The 9,700-nt window shown below is 30.9% G+C and overlaps 1 protein-coding gene across 1 annotated transcript in view; it reads right to left on the minus strand.

The window, feature by feature from the left end:
- Positions 1 to 9,021, minus strand: part of LOC149897545 (solute carrier family 2, facilitated glucose transporter member 8-like) — a 32,955-nt gene extending 23,934 nt beyond the window's left edge. Inside the window, exon 1 of the mRNA XM_090116386.1 lies at positions 8,760 to 9,021. The gene's annotated coding sequence lies outside the window, so the exon portion shown is untranslated. The remainder of the gene's footprint in view (positions 1 to 8,759) is intronic.
- Positions 9,022 to 9,700: the final 679 nt, after the last annotated feature.

Raw genomic sequence — 9,700 nt, forward strand, 5'->3', positions numbered from 1 at the left:
GTAACTCCTTTATAATTCTTACATATGTGTAGCTAACAGTAATTTATTCCTCTAATAAAGTTTGCATTGTTTTAACTAATATGTTTATTATGACGTCAATATCGTTCACAATTATCCCAATTAGAAAATTAATAGAGTGTGAACTTAATTCTTTATTTTGAAAAATAAAGGAATATTTTACTACGGATATATTGCAAATGCATGGCATTTGAATTCTGTCAAATTAAAGGTGGCAGCAAGGTTACTAAAGTTATATTTTTTACCCGAATACGTTATAAGATAAGATGGGTTCTGATTTTTAATTGAATGTATATATGTACCTACTTTATTATCTATTTTATTTTTTGCGCTCTGTAGTCATTCAGGCATAATTTGAGTACAAACTTTATTGTAAAATGTAATTTAGTCAAAATGAATATTAAGTGGATTTTATTCTTTTTATGTGACTTTAATATATTTAACTTTAGTTTTTCCATATGGAAAACCAAAAGTACACTTACGAGCTTTAAGACGATTATAATATTTTAAAAGATATAATATATGTATTACATAGTGATTTACATGACCTACATATATATCTAATCTTTATATTGAAATATCATAGCTTTAAGTGCACGAACTATACATATTTTTAAAACTACCTGTAATATTATATCACCATGTCGTTTATCACTATAAAACTACAAAGAATGTATCAAGTTGTTGATAACGTCTCTTCAAAAAGATAATCTCGTCAAAAATACTATCAATGCAAATATTTAATTTAAATTGTTAAGGTGAGTTTACACTCTCGTCGGACGTCAGCGAGTGGCCACGCGTGTGAACTTACGTGTTTGGTTTGGCTACGTGTTGATTTACAAGCTTTTAAAGGCTTATATATATAATATTAAGGACCGGAGCGTGGCTTGCCTTGTGTAAGTTTGTAAGAGTTTGTATGAAGCGGCTTGGCGAGCAGATGAATGAAACATGAAGCAGCTTTTGAATATAAAATTGTGAATGGTTTTGTCATTGTTCGCATTTACAATTGCACGCCTCATAAGCGAAGCGTTGAGGTGGGTACTACTGTCACTTCGCGCAAAACATCTGATTTTTCAAACTTAAAATGTCTTTAATTTAATTCTAATAATTTACTATTAAATACAAAAAAAAACAAATTGTGTAGAATTTATCCTCCCAAATGTAAAAAAGGTGAAAAGGAATATTATTTTAAACGGGGAGGTATTATACCCTTTGGAATCGACTGTTTTTCTTGGTTTGACATTAGATGAGAAGCTTCAATGGGGGGCCCATGTTACCACCACCGCTGCTAAGCTCAGCTCAGCTGCATATGCAGTTAGAAGAATAAGGCATCTCACCGATGAAGAAACGGCTAGATTGGTTTACTTTAGCTACTTTCATAGCATAATGTCCTATGGAATTCTGCTATGGGGCAGGGCTGCAGATATAGAAACTATATTTATATTACAGAAAAGAGCCATACGCTCTGTATATAATTTGCGTGCTCGAGACTCACTAAGAGATCTCTTTAAGAATACTGGTATCCTTACTGTACCGTCGCAGTATATATTTAATAATATTTTATATGTACATAATAACGCTTACTTACACACAAAAGTAGGAGATAGACATTGTTATGACACAAGAAACAGAAATAAAATTGAAATGCCTTCCGGCTAGCTAAAGTTAAAAATTCATTTATGGGCCAAGGTATACGCTTTTACAACAGAATTCCTCATAATATTAAAGAGTTTAGTAGTTCTAAATTTAAATCTTATATAAAAAATGTACTTGTCAAGAGAGCCTATTACAGTATTAAGGAATATATGGAAGATAAAAACCCATGGAGGGTTGTCGCGTGGAAACCACAGGACAGTTCTTTGGTATATTATGATATATATTACATATTATGTAATTTGTAAAATTGTAAATCTGACATGATTAAAAAGAGCAACTATGGAGTTTCTTGCCGATTCTTCTCCGACCTCCGTAGATACTGCTTTCCGAATCGGTGGTAAATGTTAAAAACATGTACTTAATGACGTTTCAAAAGTGCTTCTAGAAGAAGTCTAATTGAATAAATAAATGTTTGAGTTTGAGTTTGAGTTTGTTTGAGTTTGAGTCTTTATGTATCATACATTGCACTTGTAAGATAATACATACACACACATATTAAGAAAAAACACTATTTTTAACGTTCATGATATTTTTGATGTCATTTTTGTTATTTAAACTAGTTAAAAAACAGTTTAAAAAAGTTCTGTCTTGGACGTCCGTGTGTCTGTATGTGCGGATCCTTTTTCTTGTTAACACGATAGCGACCGAAATACTTTACTAATCGAGTCTTTTTTTTTCTCTTACGCTTGAGTATGCTCAGGAATAGAACCCTTTCATTTTTCAGGGTCTGATTCGATGTGGTTTAATTGTTATTAAATAAACAAAAATAATAATTAATAAATATTTATTAAAAAAAAATTATGAGGCGTGCACTTTTGGATTTTCCAAATTATTTTTAGTTTGTTTTTAATATTTGTATAGCATTTAATTATGTGAATATGTTGACAGTAAATCAATAAAATGATGAGGGAAGTTTTTTTCAGTAGCCGCCGAAGCCGAATTTAAAAATTAGCTGTTCCCAATATTAATTCTAAGCACATCATCGCATTAATTAAAATTGTAAATGCAAGCCTAATATCGCAACCTTAACATTTGCAGATATTCAGCAAGCGTGTAAACACCACATTATGTTAATAAATTAAAGTTTATGTTACCAAGATTGCTAAATAGCAAATATAGTATTATTTTGGGTCTTTCGTAAAAACTGCTGTTCAAGCACCATAATCTAGTAAGTATTTTTTTCTGTTTGATTTCACACGAGTATTGAACTATATAAATATAATTAATAAATCCCGTTTAAAATGTTTAATTTCTAAATTCACTACATTATTATATTAAAGTTTCTTCTTCTTCTCTTTTTTGCCGCAATCAATATACATCATATTATGTAACTAGTTCTTCGCGAACTTATTTTTAAACGAAGTCAATCAAGTCAAGGATATAAATATTTCGGCATTTATAAATAAAATACCTATATTAAACAGGTACTTACCCGTTACCATTTACGTTCTATATATTTTTATTTAAACCTTTAGTCCGAGACCCCGACTTAATTATCTATACTAATATTATAAAGCTGAAGAGTTTGTTTGTTTGTTTGAACGCGCTAATCTCGGGAACTACTGGTCCGATTTAAAAATTCTTTCGGTGTCAGATAGCCCATTTATCGAGGAAGGATATATAATACGTCACGCTATGACCAACAGGAGCGGAACAATGCGGGTAAAACCGCATAGCACAGCTAGTTATCAATAATTCACAGTGACTAATACATTCGACTATTTCTTATTATGATTTTTTTGCGCGGCCATCCTTGTGGTTATAATATCAAATGAAATAACGTGACTATCGAGATTAAACGTGTTTAACGATTTATTTTACAATCCGGAACAAGCATATTATTATTTATGTATGGCAAAAACTTGATTCGGCATATAATATACGTTACTACAACCATTTTCAATTTATCTGGAAGATAAAAAGCTGTATGCAAAGTTAATTAATTATACGGAGTTTTACCAATTCCGGTCGAATGACGTTCATCAAAAAGTTTAAAATATTATTAACCTTTCTTAATAATAAAGATTGGTTTGTCTTTGTATAGTGCTGTAGCCTGTATGTAGGATAAAACAAACTAGATGGCAAATTGTTCAATGAGTTACTGATTGACAGACACCGCAGAAAATAATAATTTGGAAAATCCAAAAGTGCGCGCCTCATAATTTTTTTTAATAATTATTTATTAATAATTATTTTTGTTTATTTAATAACAATTAAACCACATCGAATCAGACCCTGAAAAATGAAAGGGTTCTATTCCTGAGCATACTCAAGCGTAAGAGAAAAAAAAAGACTCGATTAGTAAAGTATTTCGGTCGCTATCGTGTTAACAAGAAAATCCTCCGCACATACAGACACACGGACGTCCAAGACAGAACTTTTTTAAACTGTTTTTTAACTAGTTTAAATAACAAAAATGACATCAAAAATATCATGAATGTTAAAAATAGTGTTTTTTCTTAATATGTGTGTGTATGTATTATCTTACAAGTGCAATGTATGATACATAAAGACATTTTAAGTTTGAAAAATCAGATGTTTTGCGCGAAGTGACAGTAGTACCCACCTCAACGCTTCGCTTATGAGGCGTGCAATAAGGTGGACGTATCAAATTAAAGGTCATAGCTATACAACGATTGTAACCTCATACAGATATGTACAGTTACATTGCTAGTACATATATCTGAATGTGCTTGACAAAAAACTTGATACATCACGAGGGCATAATCAAGAGTTTAGTTGTATGAAGCTAAATTATTATTGGTTTATTCAGGTATGTACTAAGCGTGGAATAGAACGCACATTTATTATTTTATTCTCGAGATTACAAAAAGGTCCCGTGTGTTATCTGTGGATAACTGTTTCACTTACCGATTTTCTGTACGGACAAGTAGGTGATCAGCCTTGTGTCCTGACTCCTGCAAGACACAAGGGACACAAGACACAAGGGACATTTTTTATTTGTCTGTTCCCACCGGGAATCGAACCTGCAGCCCTGGGCTAACCAAAGTACCGAGAGAGCGGTCATTGAAGACTAATAAGTCGCAATTAAATGTTTCGATACGAGACCTACATATGTAGTGAAAGTTAACATATTGTATGTAATATGATGGGGAATTTCCTATACTTAATACGGAATGATTTTGATTACAATTATTCTGCCAGTTTGTTTACAGGAAATAGTTATATAAATTATATTAATGACATATTATTATGTTAGGTAGTTATTTCTTTATGAGCAGTGATTTGTGAGATGTATCTTTTGTTGATACATTAATCATTAATATTCAGAAGTGAAGACTGAATTAAATAATTTTTATTTTTTAAATAGGTATATATAACACCGACAGAAGTTAGAAATTAGTTGCTTTACAATTCAAAAAGTTGTTTATTCAAACGGTTTAATATTAATGTTATTTATTTAATCGTTTTATCGAATTTTACAAAAATGGAAGTTGAAAAAAATATAATTATCATGGAAAAAAAAAACTTTTCTATCGGATAAATTTTATATCTACCAAATAGGTATAAATTGGATGGTCATCGGCATCCTCGGTAGGATTTTAATATTGTTTCATCCAAAAGCTTTATAGATAGAAATTAGAATGTACCATAAAAGTGTAATCTTTCTTAATATATATAAATCTCGTGTCACAATGTTTGTCCTCAATGGACTCCTAAACCACTTAACCGATTATAATAAAATTCGCACACCATGTGCAGTTCGATCCAACTTGATAGATAGGATAGTTTAAACATGTAGGTACCACGGGCGAAGCTGGGGTGGACCCGCTAGTAATACTATGTATATAATTTTCAAAATTGATAAGATTTGTAAACTACGTTTAAGTTTATAGGTAGTCCACAAGTTTGACAACGTGTATGGACAATTATATAATTGCAGTCTATGGTCAGTTATTTCAAGGTAAAATATCGAAAGGAAACTGATTTAAAGTTAAAACTGTTTTTAAGTGCAGTAAATAACACACTGGACTCGACATGACTTGTGGTTTAAAAGTGAACTTTTCTTATTCTGTAGGTAGTAGGTACCTATTTAGCTTTATATTTTACTAGACCGCCCGCGGCTTTGTCCAAAACCTAATAAATTATATGTATATACTAAAACCTTCCTCTTGACTCACTCGTATCTATTTAAAAAACCGCATCAAAATCCGTTGCGTAGTTTTAAAAATTTAAGCATACAAAGGGACATAGGGACAGAGAAAGCGACTTTGTTTTACCTATACTATGTAGTGAAGTGATGTATTCAGTCCTATCAGGAAGGAACCAAATTCAAAAGTATTTTATGAACAATTTTAATTTATCAAAAAGCCATTTACAAATTGGTCATTTGAAAATATTTTATAATCACCATAGAGTTCATGAAATTGTTGTAGACTTCTATACTACTCTATTCTACCTTCTTTCTACTATAAAGTTGGGACTTTTTAAGAAAAATAATGGATAAGTTTTGAAGTAAACTGTACCTGTATTATGTACATTTTTAATTTTAGAGTTTATAGTACGAGGCCAAATTTTGACTAGCAACCTAGTCGATATAATATGTAATCTCCAAATTATAAATAGTGTGTACATAAAATTTTGGTTTTAGCAAAAAAACGATGATCGCACTAATCCTTCTATGGGATCTTAGACTATTACTTATTGCCAGGACGTAACCGGCATTGAAACTTGTATCTATTAAATAATAAAATAATATGAAATATGTGTAACAAGAAAACCACATCGATTGTGTAACTTGTCAAGGTTTTGCGTTAATAGTTACTAGAAATATATTTTATTCCGTAATAAATAAAATAACACTATAATATTATAATAGTACTGTGAACAATTAATATCTAGATTAAATCACATAGCGATCACTACCAGGACGATATTGAATAAATAAATCGGTACTTCAAAGAACAGTTCTGCGTTCATTACCTACATTATAAACTTTTGTTTTGAAAGTTTTGGAACGAAGTTCATAATCGTGCGTTGCGAAAAGGGGCTAGACGGAACACTTTTTGCTATAGTTCTAAGCCGAGCGGCGTGCGCGTATTTCTCTGACTTTAATTGCACGCCTCTTATGCGAAGCGTTGAGGTGGGTACTACTGTCACTTCGCGCAAAACATCTGATTTTTCAAACTTAAAATGTCTTTATGTATCATACATTGCACTTGTAAGATAATACATACACACACATATTAAGAAAAAACACTATTTTTAACGTTCATGATATTTTTGATGTCATTTTTGTTATTTAAACTAGTTAAAAAACAGTTTAAAAAAGTTCTGTCTTGGACGTCCGTGTGTCTGTATGTGCGGATCCTTTTTCTTGTTAACACGATAGCGACCGAAATACTTTACTAATCGAGTCTTTTTTTTTTCTCTTACGCTTGAGTATGCTCAGGAATAGAACCCTTTCATTTTTCAGGGTCTGATTCGATGTGGTTTAATTGTTATTAAATAAACAAAAATAATAATTAATAAATATTTATTAAAAAAAAATTATGAGGCGTGCACTTTTGGATTTTCCAAATTATTTAAAATTGACTTCGTTCCATTAGGGTGTCCCTTGACACCATTCAAGCTTTTTTATTCTAATCGTGTATTATTCACTTAAAGCCTTACCGAAAACACGGTATGATATTATATCCAAGCTTTCCGATTACCTAGTTACGAATTTTACACAAAATAGGTACATATATTTTAAACTAGCTGTGCCTTAGTTTTACTCGCATTGTTCCACTCCTAATTTTGGTCAGATAATTTGCAAAGTAGGTATTCAAAATACCTAGGTTGTTAAACTGCTTGTCATGAAACAAAAAAGGCAACAAAACCAACAAAACATTGTTTGCTTATCAGAAAGACTTTCTATTAAGTTCTTTTGTACATTTCAAGTTTTTACTTGACTTCTTTTATTTGGTACTCTTTTAATGAAATTTATCCAAATAGGTAATATAAAAGGTTATAAGAAGGAATAAGCTAAAAATAAACAACAAACGTTTCATAAAATAGGGTAAGTTGTTTTGTAGGTATGTTTTTTTTGTTTATGGCGCAGGTGGTGTCACAAAGAAGACCCTCATTTTGACATCTGGTACAACAAAGAGTTTTTGTTTGTCCAAAATCTTTTATTTATGCACACAAAATGTCTATAGGGCTGTCGACCGGGACATTTTTAAATATTTTTTTTATAATTGCTAGTTATGCTTTTTTGATTTAAGAAAGGTGAAACATACTTGGATCTATTTCACGAATGAATAAATTAATATACAAGTGTAATATGTTACACATTTAAATAAGAATGTACGTAAGTACCTAAATACATACTTTTAACTTCAATTTACTGAATTATAATCTATAATCACAGATTCATTGTGATATATAAATCTGATGGCTACATCTACACTAATATTATAAAGAGGAAAACTTTGTTTGTTTGTTTGATTGTAATGAATAGGCTCATAAACTACTGGACCGATTTTAAAAATTCTTTCACCATTCGAAAGCTACATTATCCACGAGTAACATAGGCTAGGTTTTATCCCGGAAATCCCACGGGAACGGGAACTATGCGGGTTTTTCTTTGAAAACGCGGGCGAAGCCGCTGGCGGAAAGCTAGTACCTAATACATACCTTTTCGCCAGCTTCTACTTATAATTTTTGATAAATACCTACCTCTTAGATTAAGGATACCTACCTAAGTATTTAATAAAGTTTCATAACATTTTAAACATAAGATTAGGTATTATGAAGCCGTTCACTATATTTTTTGTGCTCACATAGGTACTAAGCAATGAGCAAAAAAGTAATGATTATAAATCTATTATAAAATCTACCAAAATGGGTTCTCCCGGGAAAATACGTGGCAACCCAATCTTATGAGTTATTTGATAGTTATTTTGGTAATGTTTTATAATTAAAGTAATACATATTACATTATAGGATTAAAATTTTATTACCAGTTTCCTAGATGATACCTCCTAATTAGTTATTTTAATTTCAAATATTTTACATAGTTAATAAATGTGTTTTTTTTAAACAAAATTAGAAATATTAGAATATATTTAAATTATACTTACATGACGGATGTATATCCTTAATTCCACTTTTAACACATGAATATTTCACAACCCGGAATAAATTTGACCTAAAGCTTTCTCTTTCAAATTTTGTTAAAAACAACCGAAACGTATTATAGATTGTAGTTTTGTTACTTTATTTCGTATACTTTATTGCAAAAGTAAGTTTTAAGTAAAGAACGCGTGATTTATCGTAAAAAAACATCGACAATGTGCGCGCGAAATAAAAACGCGTTTACGCACCCTTACGACTTTAAACAGACTGAGGCGACATCCAGCGAAGCGTGTTATAAACTATGGAAGTGTAAACAACGTACCTAGGACTTTATTGCATTCGCAGTGGTTGACATTTTGTAAACGAAATTTTTGTGACGCGGGTTGACGAACTTTACTTTTAATGAATGGGGAGTACATACAGTAGAACTCCAATTATCCGAATTAATAGGGACCGGGACCCATTCGGATAATCAAATATTCGGATAATCGGATTTTAAAAAGAAATTGCCATTGGAGAGATTAAAAGCTACGTTTTGATATTGCACTATTTTTTTATTGAATTAAATGAAAGAAACATGAAATTTTCTCAAGTTTTAAATATTTTTGCAATCATTTTTCTTATTTCCTCTAGTGACAACGCATCTTTATCACTATCATCCTCTCCATATTCTTGTTAGGGGAAGAATAATAGTGCACTTAGACTTTTTTTGGACAATTTTTTGTGATTCGGATAATCGGCGATTCGGATAGTTGGAGTTCGAATAATTGGAGTTCTACTGTAGTACATACTATTTTCGTTATAATCTTTGGTACTATTATGAATGTTACCATGTGTTAAAGTTTTCATTCCGTGTTTTCATTATTGTTTTGGCGCCTATTTTAAACAATTGACATAATATTATTAACAAAATAATACAGAATAAGTATTATAGTAATTGTCATAG

This window comes from Colias eurytheme, chromosome 25 (assembly GCF_061535395.1).
Source record: "Colias eurytheme isolate Ceu_HAF_F1 chromosome 25, ilColEury1 Martin Lab GWU primary, whole genome shotgun sequence".
NCBI lineage: Eukaryota > Metazoa > Arthropoda > Insecta > Lepidoptera > Pieridae > Colias > Colias eurytheme.